The sequence below is a fragment of the Diabrotica virgifera genome, chromosome 5, assembly GCF_917563875.1.
Source record: "Diabrotica virgifera virgifera chromosome 5, PGI_DIABVI_V3a".
NCBI lineage: Eukaryota > Metazoa > Arthropoda > Insecta > Coleoptera > Chrysomelidae > Diabrotica > Diabrotica virgifera.
Genome location: NC_065447.1, coordinates 158605347 through 158618876, shown reverse-complemented (window position 1 = coordinate 158618876; position 13530 = coordinate 158605347). Strand labels below are relative to the sequence as shown.

General features: G+C 33.0%; 1 protein-coding gene across 3 annotated transcripts in view; it reads left to right on the top strand.

Annotated features, from left to right (window-relative positions):
- Positions 1–13530, top strand: part of LOC126885184 (uncharacterized) — a 217747-nt gene that overhangs the window by 144612 nt on the left and 59605 nt on the right. The window contains exon 1 of one of the 3 annotated variants that reach the window (XM_050651618.1): positions 12074–12183. The exons of the other annotated variants lie outside the window; for them this stretch is intronic. The gene's annotated coding sequence lies outside the window, so the exon portion shown is untranslated. Of the gene's footprint in view, positions 1–12073; positions 12184–13530 lie in introns of those variants that run through there. 3 annotated transcript variants of the gene reach the window in all.

Below are 13530 nucleotides of genomic sequence, written 5' to 3'. Positions count from 1 at the left end.
ACAAATTGATTTAAGTTTGATGAAAATCTTCTGATATTAGCGATTATGTTCTTCAATTTTTAATGTGGTATTTAATACAAAAACCCATACATTCATGTCTTGACAAATGAGACTGACCTTTATCTGGTGAACTGCGAATGTCCTCACACAAAACCCGTTTCCTCCTACCCTTGGTTGCGATGAAAAACTCGTCCTGGCCTCCAGTAATGTTCTCCTTTGAAAACAACCTCGTACAGCTCTCGTTCTTGCTTTTCTCGTGATGCCGTGTTCTACCTTTTTCGAACCACTTCAATCAGCCACCGGGACACTCTTTACTCAAGGAGATTCTTTTCTCTCGACTCGGCCTACCTCTCGTTCCGATGGGTACTCAACACTCACGGAACTATACCGGCGTTTTCACTCCTCGTACACTACCGTCCACCACTGGACTTCACCTCTCTACCTCTCAAAACATTCTGATCTCTCATCCTCATTCATTTTCCTACTTTCTCAATATCCCTTCCAGATTCAAAAATGAACATTCCACCACAAATTTTAATTCGCCGTATTCCTCAATACCAACTTTTAATCTTTCTAAATATGTTTAATGGATTTCAAGAAAAAATAATCATTTCCCAATTTAAACTTACTTTCTACTTTTTACAAAACTTAATGACCTATTATCTATTTCACTGAGTCTTATTTAGCGTAGGCTAATGATCGAATCTTCCGCGAACACTATAATGTTCCGCGTCACTCAACTTGTTTATCTTATGCGCATTGTTATCGAGTTTCGTACACTTCTTCGAATCACTTTCTTAAAAACGAAATATAATAATTTGTTGTATACAGGTTGTTCTAAATTTACATGCCCGTGGTTGAGAAAATTGAAGATCTTTTATATTAATTTGAATTTTGCTTATAATTATAAAATTTTAATTCTCATATCAAATAAGAATATAACAATATATATATATATATATATATATATATATATATATATATATATATATATATATATATATATATATATCTAGTAACTTTTTTCCACATAGGCGAGTTTACATACAGCTCTAACGTGTTTAAAGTAAGACGGATCGTTATGAAAACTTTTGCATTGGCTTCGGGAGAGCATCAGAAAAATTCTTGACCACTTGGCATAAGGGATAAATGAAAATTGCAGTTTTGTAGGCGAAAATACATTTTCCAAAGTGCTTCTCAAAGTACATACTCAATAAATAATAATTCACAACTCTGAAAGTAATTACGGAAATTATTTCAATTTTAGTACTCGGGGGGTTTTTGAGGTCGCTCAGCAGGAATATCGGGTCGGCGAAGCTGTAAGAGGTACCTGTGTCCGGTATCCTGGTAGCATATTTACAGATACTAGCGTGTGTTGGCACCAGGATGTTGAAACTCTGATCTATTTTGAAGTCTATAAAATGAGGAAAATCCCCAAGCCCCATAAAAAAACACTTTTAGATTTTTTGAAGGTGGCGCAACTTATGTAAAAATCTGAAAATATTAGGCATATAGTTTTTAAAATCCTTTATAAAAGGTATATTGAGTTTAGGCTCAAATGGTACCCTGAGCAGAATACATGTGATATTTTGTTCATCCATGTTCACTCTCACAATTATAATCAATGTTTCCATGACGGATCAAGTTTAAAGGGTCTTTATCAGAATATTTTTGTATTTTGGTTGTTAGCATGTCAGCATCTTGCCAGCACCAATGATCTGTTATCAGATCGAAAACTAGTTCTGTGATGTAGCCCTTTTTAGGGAATTTTAATAAATATACCTTTTATAAAGGATTTTACTTGTTTTTTGTAATATATGTTATACAGCCAACTACAGGAAAACTTTTTCCTTGTGGATTTTTATATAGTTTTTGATAAAATATACAAAATACAAAAAATAACTTTGTAGCCAGCCACCTTCAAAAACAAGTTGTATGCTTTTAATAAAATAGTATTTTTTGAGGTTATGTACACTCAACCTACAAATCTATAAAAAAATATACATGTTTTTTAAAAGCCTCAACTATGGGTGTGACTTTTTTGAAATTTCTAAATTGAGTGCATCCCACCTAAAAAAATAAAGACTGAAAATGACGTTTTTGGTGGTGGGGTCCGGAGTACGGAGAACCCGTACGGGGTACGTGCGGGTACTTATTTTTTAATCACATAAAATGAAAAAAATTTAATTCTTATAGTGAGGACATTTTTGTCTCTCTTAACAAGGAGTATGTACCTACCTATTGAAGCCTGATGCATTTATTGATTTTCCACTTTCGATTGCATGTTCGTTTTAGTCATATTGCTGTTATTACCCTATAAGTATACAAGAATAAAAAACCGATAAACGCCTTAAAAATGAGTGGCGTATACAATATTCCAGCTACAAAAGATCTGATATGAATATTACGTGGCGCGAAAATGTATTTTCATTTTGATGTAAAACAAAATTCTAGTTTTATTTTTAAAGATTTTTCCATAATATTTGCTAAATTTGAAGTAAACGCGCCACAAAAGAGTAACTTTGATACAGTTTGAATTTTGAAACTCTTTTGTGGCGCGTTTACTTCAAATTTAGCAAATATTATGGAAAAATCTTTTAAAATAAAACTAGAATCCACAAAGAACGGCAGTTCTCACCAGTGGCGCACAACACCCCTACGGCCCTACATGCGACACTATATATACACGAAATTTTCGATTTTCTAAACATGACTGAATTTAAAATTGGGCCAAATCCCATCTTAAAGTTTAGGAAAAGACTCGTCCATCCATATGTTACCTCTCCATTTTGGTCCAAGGGTGTGGATTTTACGGCCCTTCCCACTTAAAGCCTGTTTTTCGTTCTCGTCCCCAAAACTCCCAAAAATTTCAAAAATTTAAGCCCGACCTTTGCGACTTCTGATAGCACAAATCATTACCTTTCCAACGCATGTTTAATTTTGAAAATCGGTTATACCATTCAAAAGTTATCGAGCTCAGAAATATGACTCAATTTTTATTTAAAAAATGGAAAATGTTTGTGGATATGTATGTATGTATGTATGTATGTATGTATGTATGTGTGTGGAAAAGTTACACCGATCTGAATTTTTTTTCTGTGTTTCAATAGGGTGTGAGGGTCGATTCAGAACCGGTCTAATTTTAGACTTCTGACTACCCGTAAGCCAGCTAGAGGGCTAGGTAGATACAAAATAGCATATTTTTAGGCGTATATATCTTAAGTTCAAGGAAAGACAGGAAAACCGCAAATACACCAAATCAGTAGAGTTGAGTTAAGCTTTCAAATGGCGCTTAAGCGATCAAGCTTAGATATACACTCTGCTCACCATAGCCAAAAAACTGAAAAATTAAACTATGAAAATTTTGGTTTTTCGACAATTACTCAAAATTACAACCTACGAATTGCGCCAATAACTGAGCGTTTGTAGAAGGACTCAGGATGCGTCTAACGGTGTATACCTTATATCTGGGAAAATTCGAATTTTTAAGTTATAGGCTTCATAAATATGATCAAATCTATTTCTTATGTGAAAACGGTTTTTCAAGCTCAATAATTCCTGTAATACGTTCAATTATTATACTCGATCTTGGATGCATCAGATACTACTTGTCAATACGTTTCAAATTCATGTTTAGTGATCAACATCAGGTAAGCCGTTCAGAAGTTATAGAGCTCCAAAAGTATAATTAGTCCAGGAACTGAAATTTTTCACTTCGCAATTTTTACAGAATGGATAGATTTGCTTGGTAATAACAAGTAGTGGATAGTCCAAGGATCTAAATCTATATGATTGCCGAAAGACGCTTTTACCATGGGATGGTTGCCACCTCATCTCGAGGGTGGAAATTTTTTATTATATTTTGACCGTAAATGCCCTTCCTATTTAGGGTCTCTTTTTCGCTCTGGTCCTCAAAACTCCCAAAAACTTCGAAAATTTAAGTCAGACCTTTACGGCTTCTAACAGTACTGATCATTACCTTTCCAACGGATGTCTAATTTTGAAAATCGGTTATACCATTCAAAAGTTATAGAGCTTAGAAATGTGACTCAATTTTTATTTAAAAAAGGGAAAATGTTTGTGGATATGTATGTGTGTTTGAAAGTTAAACCGATTTGATATTTTTCTCTGTGTTTGAAGAGGAGGTCAGGGCCGATTTAGAATCGGTGTAGTTTGTCACTTTTGACCACCCATAAGCCAGCTATAGGACTTGGTATGTACAAAACGGCATATTTTTTGGGGGTGTATATATTCGGATCAAGAAGAGGCAGGAGAACCGCAAATACATCAAATCAATAGTGTTGACTTAAGCTTTCAAATGATGTCTAAGCCGTCAGGATCAGACATACACACGACTCAGTATAGCCGAAAAACTGAAAAACTAAACTTTGAAAATTTTGGTTTATCGACAATTACTCAACATTTCAACCTACGAATTGCGCCAATAACTTAGCGTTTGTAGAAGGACTCAAGACGAATCTAACGGTGTGTACCTCATATCCGGAAAAATTCGAATTTTTAGGTTATAGGTTTCATAATTACGACAAAATTTATTTCATGTGGGAAAAACGGTTTCTCAAGCTCAATAATTCCTGTAATAGCTTCAATTGTCATACTTGACCTTAGATCCATCCGATACTACTGGTCAATACGTTTCAAACTCATGTTTACTGATCAAAATCGTTTAAGCCGTTTGGAGTTATTAAGCTACAAAAGTTTAATCCAATTAACGATTATTCCCGAAATAGTTTACGTATGTTAATGTATGTGTAATGTAGTTGTAGTGGTTACGACGCTAAATTTGATCTGGCAACGGGCAATCCGACTTCATTTACCGGCCATCTCAATATTTTTTTTCAATCTATTTCGAATAGAAAAAAATCTAGTGTACATTCGATGGACACTAGATCATTTGTGAGATAATGCAACAAAGGTGACCATTTACAAAGCTTGACGTGTAATAGAGGAACATTGCATTCAACTTCATACATTTAATTTATAAATAACTTTGAAAAACTCCTGATACAAGAATAAAAAACCGCTAAACGCCGTAAAAATGAGTGGCGCATAAAATATTCCAGCTACAAAAGATCTCATATGAATATTACGTGGCGCGAAAATGGATTTTCATTTGATGCAAAACAAAATTCTAGTTTTATTTTAAAAGATTTTTCCATAATATTTGCTAAATTTGAAGTAAACGCGCCACAAAATTGTTTCAAAATTCAAACTGTATCAAAGTTACTCTTTTGTGGCGCGCTTACTTAAAATTTAGCAAATACTATGGAAAAATCTTTTAAAATAAAACTAGAATTTTGTTTTGCATCAAATGAAAATCCATTTTCGCGCCACGTAATATTCATATCAGATCTTTTGTAGCTGGAATATTTTATGCGCCACTCATTTTTACGGCGTTTAGCGGTTTTTTATTCTTGTTTTGTTTTACATCAAAATGAAAATACATCTTTTTGTAGCTGGAATATTGCATGCGCCACTCATTTTTAAGGCGTTTAGCGGTTTTTTATTCTTGCATCAGGAGTTTTTTAAAGTTATTTATAAATTAAATGTATGAAGTTGAATGCAATGTTCCTCTATTACTCGTTAAGCTTTATAAATGGTCACCTTTATTGCATTATCTCCCAAATGATCTAGTGTCCATCGAATGTAGGTACACTAGATTTTTTTCTATTCGAAATAAATTGAAAAAAAATATTGAGATGACCGGTAAATGAACTCGGATTGCCCGTTGCCAGATCAAATTTAGCGTCGTAATCACTACAACTACATAAACCATTTCGGGAATAATCGTTAATTGTTTTTTTAATTTTGTCTTTAGTATGAGAGAAAATTGACTTGATGTTATCTTTGCATTTAAATGAAAGTTTTAAGTTAGGAATGTTATTTAAGATTTTTGCTATATTGTCTGAAGGATAACCTATGTATGATATAGATCTATACATAACTGCTGAGTTGGAGTTGTCTGGGGTCGCAATATAAGCTAGAGATCTGTTTCTTTTATTCCTTAATTTGTTGAGAATGTTATCAACCAAAGTAGGGGAGTAACCGTTACTATGTGCAAGTTGTTTAATAATATCCAATTCAGAAGTAAAATTTGTATCTGATAATGGTAAGGTAAGTAAACGATGGATATAGCAATAAAAAGAAGACATCTTCTGTTGAAAAGGATGATTCGAAGATCTAGGGATAGTATGGTCAGTCTGAGTTGGTTTTCTAAAGACTGAAAAACTTAATTTGTTCTCTATTCTAGTCAATGTTAAGTCTAGAAAATTAATAGAATTGTTAGACTCTGTTTCTAAAGTGAAAGTTATGGCTGGATGTAAATTATTGAGTGAAACTAGAATATTTTCTGCATCTGAGGAATTTCCTTCTATAATAGCCAACACATCATCCACATACCTAAACCAATACAAGATTTTTTGTAAAGGATTGTGATTTGCAGTCTTTTCCAATTTAAATTTTTGAAGTTTTTGGGAGTTTTGGGGACGAGAACGAAAAACAGACCCTAAATAGAAAGGGCCGTAAAATCCACACCCTTGGACCAAAAGGGATGGTTGACATATGAATGGGTGAGTCTTTTCCTGAGCTTTAAGATGGGACTTTGCCCATCTTTCAAATCAGTCAGATTTAGAAAATCGAAAATTTCGTGTATATTATAGTGTCGCGTGTAGGGGGGGGGGTGTACGCCACTGGCGAGAACTGCCGTTCTCTGGTAATTACAAAATTCTCCATCTTTAATTGCCGGTTTTGCTAATTAATCAGCTTTTTCATTTTCCATTATTACTATTTGTCCCATTACCCGAACAAGTATTATATCTAAATGGTATAGGTATTCTGTTATTTCACAAAATACCTATTCGACATTTCATAATTTTGGAAGTTTATCCAATAAAAAATGGTTTGCAGTTTGTATAAAAATAAAGTAACCTAATTCATATTATTCTGAAGCTATTTACTTGTGACATACATATTATACCATTTACTATTTCAGTTGGGAATAAGTCACAATTTAACTTTGATTTATTTGACGTTTCAACTTCGACTTCGGAAATCGCTATCAAAATACAAAACATATAATCTAAGTAAAACATTGTTGTTCCCATAATGAAAAACATCGTTGCAATATTAGTGCCTTCATTTCAATTTGGCCCTTTCCAAAAAATAAAATATATGATCTCAAGATTAATTGTTTTAAATAATTCAATATACACGCCAAATAGACCAGGGCGCATCTGTAAAAATATTAGTACATTTGGATGTTGAGAGGTGACTCATATTTTTGCAGAAATGGCTTGAAAATAACTCATATAATAATATTTGAGTTATCCTCCCACTCAAAAATGTCCGGAACATTGTTTAAATAGTCAAAATGTCAAAAAGTTAAGGAAAAATTCGATTTTTTTCTTCGTTTTTTGATTATAACTTTGAAAGTATTCGTTTTCGAGAAAAGTTACACCAAAATAAAAGTTGCGCAATTAAAATTTCTACAATATAAGATTGCTTAGTACGTTTAAAAATTGTCACCCTTGTTGCAAAATAGCAATAATTGCGAAAAAAACATAAAAAGCAAGTATTCGCATTTTACGTTTTTCAACCGTTTATGCTGCACATAGAACCTTCATATTTTACCCAGAAAAACTTTGTAATATAATAAAACAATGTTGTAAATTTCATTAAGATCGGTTCAATAGATTTTGCAAAATAAATTTTGCAATCCAGCTTTCGCAAAAAAAATTCATTTTTTCAAAATGATGCAAGCCTGGAAATAAAGCAGGCAGCAAGTTGATTTTTTTTACATATAGAAGAATACTGTAACCCTTCATTTGCAATTTGCAAAATTAAAATCGGTTTACTACCACGACGTCAGGAATTTTTTTAAATAAACAGTAATTTTTGGTGCTACGCGCAGGACAGCGGATACGTTTGCTCTGATTAGGCATTTCAATGACCTTTGATAATGATTGATAAATTTAAATTTTTAGTAAATTTCGATATAAATAAATAAATTTATTTATTACAAAATAAAAACACATACTCTGTCCTTTGAAATAACACTTTTTTTAGCAAAAACTTTCTTTGTTCATATATTTTAACTTAGAGAATAAAAGTTTATTATTTTTAAACATATGCAATTGTATAAACAATATTTCACAAACAATAATCAAATTAGTTTGATTTTTGTGGAATTAAAATATTAAAATACAACAAAATATAGAGCAAGAAAATAATATATTAGATAAATATTGGAAGAAATTTTCGTGGAAATCAACTTGTGTGAATCGAATACCGCTGTCGCTCGCGTAGCACCAAAAATTAATGTTTATTTAAAAAAATTTCTGACTCCGTGATAGTTAATCGATTTTAGTTTTGCAAATTGCAAATGAAAGGTACAGTATTCTTCTATATGTAAACTTGCTATCTGCTTTATTTGCAGTCCTGCAACATTTTGAAAAAATAATTTTTTTTGCGAAAGCTGGATTGCAAAATTTATTTTGTAGAATCTATTGAACCGATCTTAATGAAATTTACAGTATTGTTTTAATATATCATAAAGTTTTTCTGGGCAAAAAATGAAGGTCCTAAGTCTAGCATAAATGGTTAAAAAACGTAAAATGCGAATACTTGTTTTTTTATGGTTTTTTCGAAATTATTGCTATTTTGCAACAATGGTGACAATTTTTAAAATTTTTAACCGATCCTATATTGTAGTAAATTTAATTACGCAACTTTCATGCTAGTACAGCTTTTCTCGTAAGTGAATACTTTTAAAGTTATAATCAAAAAACAAAGAAAAAAATCGAATTTTTCCTTCATTTTTTGACATTTTGATTTTTAAACAATGTCCCGGACCTTTTTGAGTGGGAGGATAACTCAATTATTATTATATGAAATAATTCCAAGCAATTTCGGCAAAAAAATATGAGTCACCTCTCAACGTCCATCTCAAAACAGATGCGCCCTGGACTAAAAAGGAGAACAAACAAGTTCATGACGAGTATCAAGAATTTTGAAAACGAGATCCGAAGTGGAAACCGTAACGTCAAATAAATTTAATCTCAAACCTTAATTGGGGCTTAGTCCCAACTAAAACAAGTAATTTGGACTTCGTACGTCCTAGGTTTTCACCCAAAGTAATCGATAGAACTGGAAGTCGATATTAGAACTCTTCGTGTAACTTTGCGTCATCAAACTTCGTTTTACTAATTTTGAGTCATCTTTACTAAACTTTGGGTCATAATTGTTTAAACAGAATGACTTCAAAACCCAAACTAAAGATTCAAACTCGACTTTTCAATACGCTTCGATTGATGTGTTACATGTATTTCTGCGACTATAATATGGCACTTCCGGTTAGAACCTTTTAACCGGAAATGATATAAAAACCAAAATTTTACATTTGTTCTCATATTGCTAAGGCACGTCGAGTGCTATATCGCTTATACTATTTCGGTGACTGTAAAACAGTACTTACGGTTTTGCAAATTTAAAACGGGAAGTCCGATGTCAAATTTCTCATCTTTAATACCATCCTTGGGTTATAAGCTTTCATTCGACGCCTTATTTGTCATTCTATCTATATTAATAATGGAGGAGTGGTATTCGCGGACTGACGGACGGACTGGCGGACAGACGGACAGACAGTCATGAAACCGGAAGTACCTATATATTTGTTCTCGTCTTGACGCATCGAATAATATATCAATTGTACTATTGCGGTGACTTTAAAACAGTACTTCCGGTCGCATTTCTAAAACTGGAAGTCGTAGGTCAAATTTCTCACCTTTAGTACCATCCTTGGATTATAAGCTTTCATTCGACACCTCATTTGTCATTCTACCTGGTATAATGACGGAGGAGTTGAGTTTACGAACAGACAGACGGACGGACAGACGGACGTGGATAATTCAACGTTTTCACATTTTTTCCAAATTGGTGAAAACAATAGTTTTATAGAAATAAAAAGCAGATATCGAGCACCTAGTTTATTAAATATTGCCCAAGTATACTTTCTCTCCTAGAGCATCATCAGGGGCATTTCGTCAAAACAGGAAGGTATCCTGGCAAAATGTCATAACATTTGTAGAGAGAATTGGCAAATAAACACTTAACATAAAACACACACTGGACAAAGGACAAAACAGATTAAATTAATAAATGCCGGTAGGTACTACATGATTAACAAGTCGAAGATGGAGGAACAACTAGGTGCTAGATATCTGCCTTTTATTTCTATAAATTCCATGTATTCGGGAATTTAACCTACCTACTTCTATTTTAAAATAGTAATGGTAAAGGAGCCCAAGCGGCTATTTTTCGCGTTACTCGAGCGCGTCAGAAAATCACATGGGGAGAAAGCTTATACCCTGTAAATGTACCCCTACCAAAGGGACTCTTAATACAGGGGCGTGCGTTTGGGGTCAGTATGTAAAAGAATCTATCCTTAGAAAAACTCGAAAACATCAGATTAAGACAAGGTAAGTTAACACATTCACGGACACTCTTTAGATGTAGACACATCTTCTTATGGAGCAAGTAACTTCATAATATGCAGTCGTGTCCGTGAATGTGTTAAGTACATGAAAAACAGTGTATATTTCAAAAATCTGGGATAAATAAAATCTTAAATAGAAAGCCCTACCCCATTCTTTATTGCAGTTTTCTTACGTAATAATATAATATAATACTATAATATAATAATACGTTATTTAAATTGACGGATGAGGAGATACCATTCTTTCAGTTCATAATTCCGAGGGTGACGTTTGCATCCTCAGGACGATCTCAAAATCTGATTATTTTGTCTGTTTATGTATTACGACATGTTTTTTTATTATGTGTTGTATTTGTAAACAATAATAATAATTATTGTAGATGATGTATCTCGTTCTATTAATCCGCTAATGTTGGTATGTTCTTATTGCTGACATCTTCTTTTAGTATTGGCAACCAGAGAATGCTACATTCTGCTGTTGGCTTTACTATATCGATGCCTCAGAAGCCAATCGGTGTAAGTCAATAAGTGTTTAAAATGAGATAGTAAGATGTTTCTGACAATAGTTGCAGAAATATAAGTAGTTATTAAAAACAAATAAACTATCTTTATTTATCATAATATGGGTAACAGCTAATGAGTAAATGCTAATTTATATTCATAAATACAAACAGGGAAATAATAATATTATATATAATAATAAGTGTTATATCTCATAAATCATTTTTAGGGAGAATGTGACTTACACCGTTTGACTTCTGAGGCATCCATATATGTACATTCTTCTTCATTATGTATCTTTGCTTTCCGTGCTCATATATCTATTCCGCCAGATTAAATCCCTCAGGAAACCAGATATTCTCGCTGCCTTCTTTACCTGCTGTTTTGTTTCTTGCCACAGATGCCTGTCGCTAGATATTTCCATACCCAGTTATCTACAATTTATTACCTATTCGATTATATTATGATCGTCCACTGCTAATTTATATCTAATTAGTTTCTTAGATATTACTATCGATTTGGTTTTCTCTGTTGATAGTCTCGGGTTACACTTTTCGGCGGTTATTTTAAATTTTTGCGGTAAGCGTTTTAAGTCATCCTCGTTTTCGGCTATTAAGATAGGACCATCTACGTAGCAAAGTATTCTCATGGTTCGGTCACCCATTCTGTAACTCTGATTCATTTTGTTAACACTAGCTATAACTTCATCCATTGTCAAATTAAATAGGCATGGGTTGAGGCTGTCATCTTGTCTAATGCCGACATTGATTTTGATTTCTTTCGTGAGCCACTGTGTGGTTCTGAACGTAACATATGTGTGTAAATGTGGTTGGATATATGTGACTACGCATTGGGCTTGATATGGACCTGGAAAAGTACAATTTATTTTAATAAGTACTTTATTTGTTATTCGATGCTATTATTAGAAAATAACAACGAAAAGACTTGACCGTGAATAAGTAATGGTTTTGTAGTACTTAAAAACTGCATAAAAATGCACATTTTTTGTAAAATAATTCAATTTAATATTAAAACACAATCATTGATTATCGTTTAAATCTCCTAGCTGCAAACATGTACTGAACACGAACTCAATATCGTATAGCAATTAGTGATAGTGATAATTAATGTTTATTAGAAACAAACTGGAACAGTGATGTAGACAAAAGCTGGTAGGTAATTTATAACTTGAGGTTTATTTATATACTATATAGGGAGTATGGTTAATCATAAAAACATTTCTTCCGCAAGTCGTTTATCGAATTTTGGAGTGTGTATACCTGTCAAATAAATAGGTACTTATAATTTCAATAAGACGTGCAGTACATGTAATGGTAGGGGAGCCCAAGCGGGAATTTTTGCAGTTACTCGAGCGCGTCAGATTATTACATTGGGAGAAACCTTGCACCCTGAAAATGTACCTCTACCATATATTGGCTCTTAATGCAGGGGAGTTCGTTAAGGGGGGGGGGGCGAAAAAAATCCATCCTTAGAAAAACTTGAAATCGTCAGATTAAGATAAGGTAAGTTAAGTACATGCAAAACAGTGTATATTTAAAAAATCTGACTGTAAGTTAAGTACATGCAAAACAGTGTATATTTAAAAAATCTGACTTTTAAGCGGGGCGTAAGGAAATGAGTGAGTCAGAAAGAAAAAGGCGAATATTTCGCGATTTGAATGACAGATCGAAAAACTAAAAAATTCGTACCCAATATTTTTCAAAAATCTATCAAATGATACCAAACACGATTTCCCACGGAGAGGGGTGGGGGGTAAATTTAAAATTTTAAATACTAATCGCGCGATATTTCGCGAAATGAACATCAGATCGAAAAACTGAAAAATACACTTATTCAATATTTTTCAAAAATCTATCGAATGGCACCAAACACGCCCATTCACGAAGGTGGGGTGGGGGATTACTTTAAAATCTTAAATGGGAGCCCCCATTTTTTATTGCAGATTTGGATTCCGTACGTAAAAATAAGTAACTTTTATTCAAGACATTTTTTCGAATTATGGATAGATGGCGCTATAATCTAAAAACGATTGTTGGAAATGGAGAATTAAATTAAAAATTGAAAGTCCCCACTAAAATGGAAAACTTTACTTAACTTTTTTTGGTTTTAGGACCTACTCCTCAGAACCTAATATGTCCCCATAACGCTCGAGTGACTGCACATTTGGCATACTTTGCTCCCCTACCATAAACAACGATTTAAGTTGTTACGCGAGTTCAAAATTTATCTACCTACTCGTTCCATAGTAACAGTATACTATTAAAATCACTTTATTACTTTTTATCTTTTCTCGATCTTTAGTTTTTATTGTATAGTAAATTATTGTAATCACTAAATACATAGTAAAAAATAATCATATTAATTAAATTAATGAATAATTTACGCCATTATACAAGTAATTGTTATCCAAAAATATTCAAAAACTGAACGAAAAAGCCATCTCTATGTTCCTGATGCTGATATCGCTGTCAACTAATGTTTACATGAAGTGCATAGCT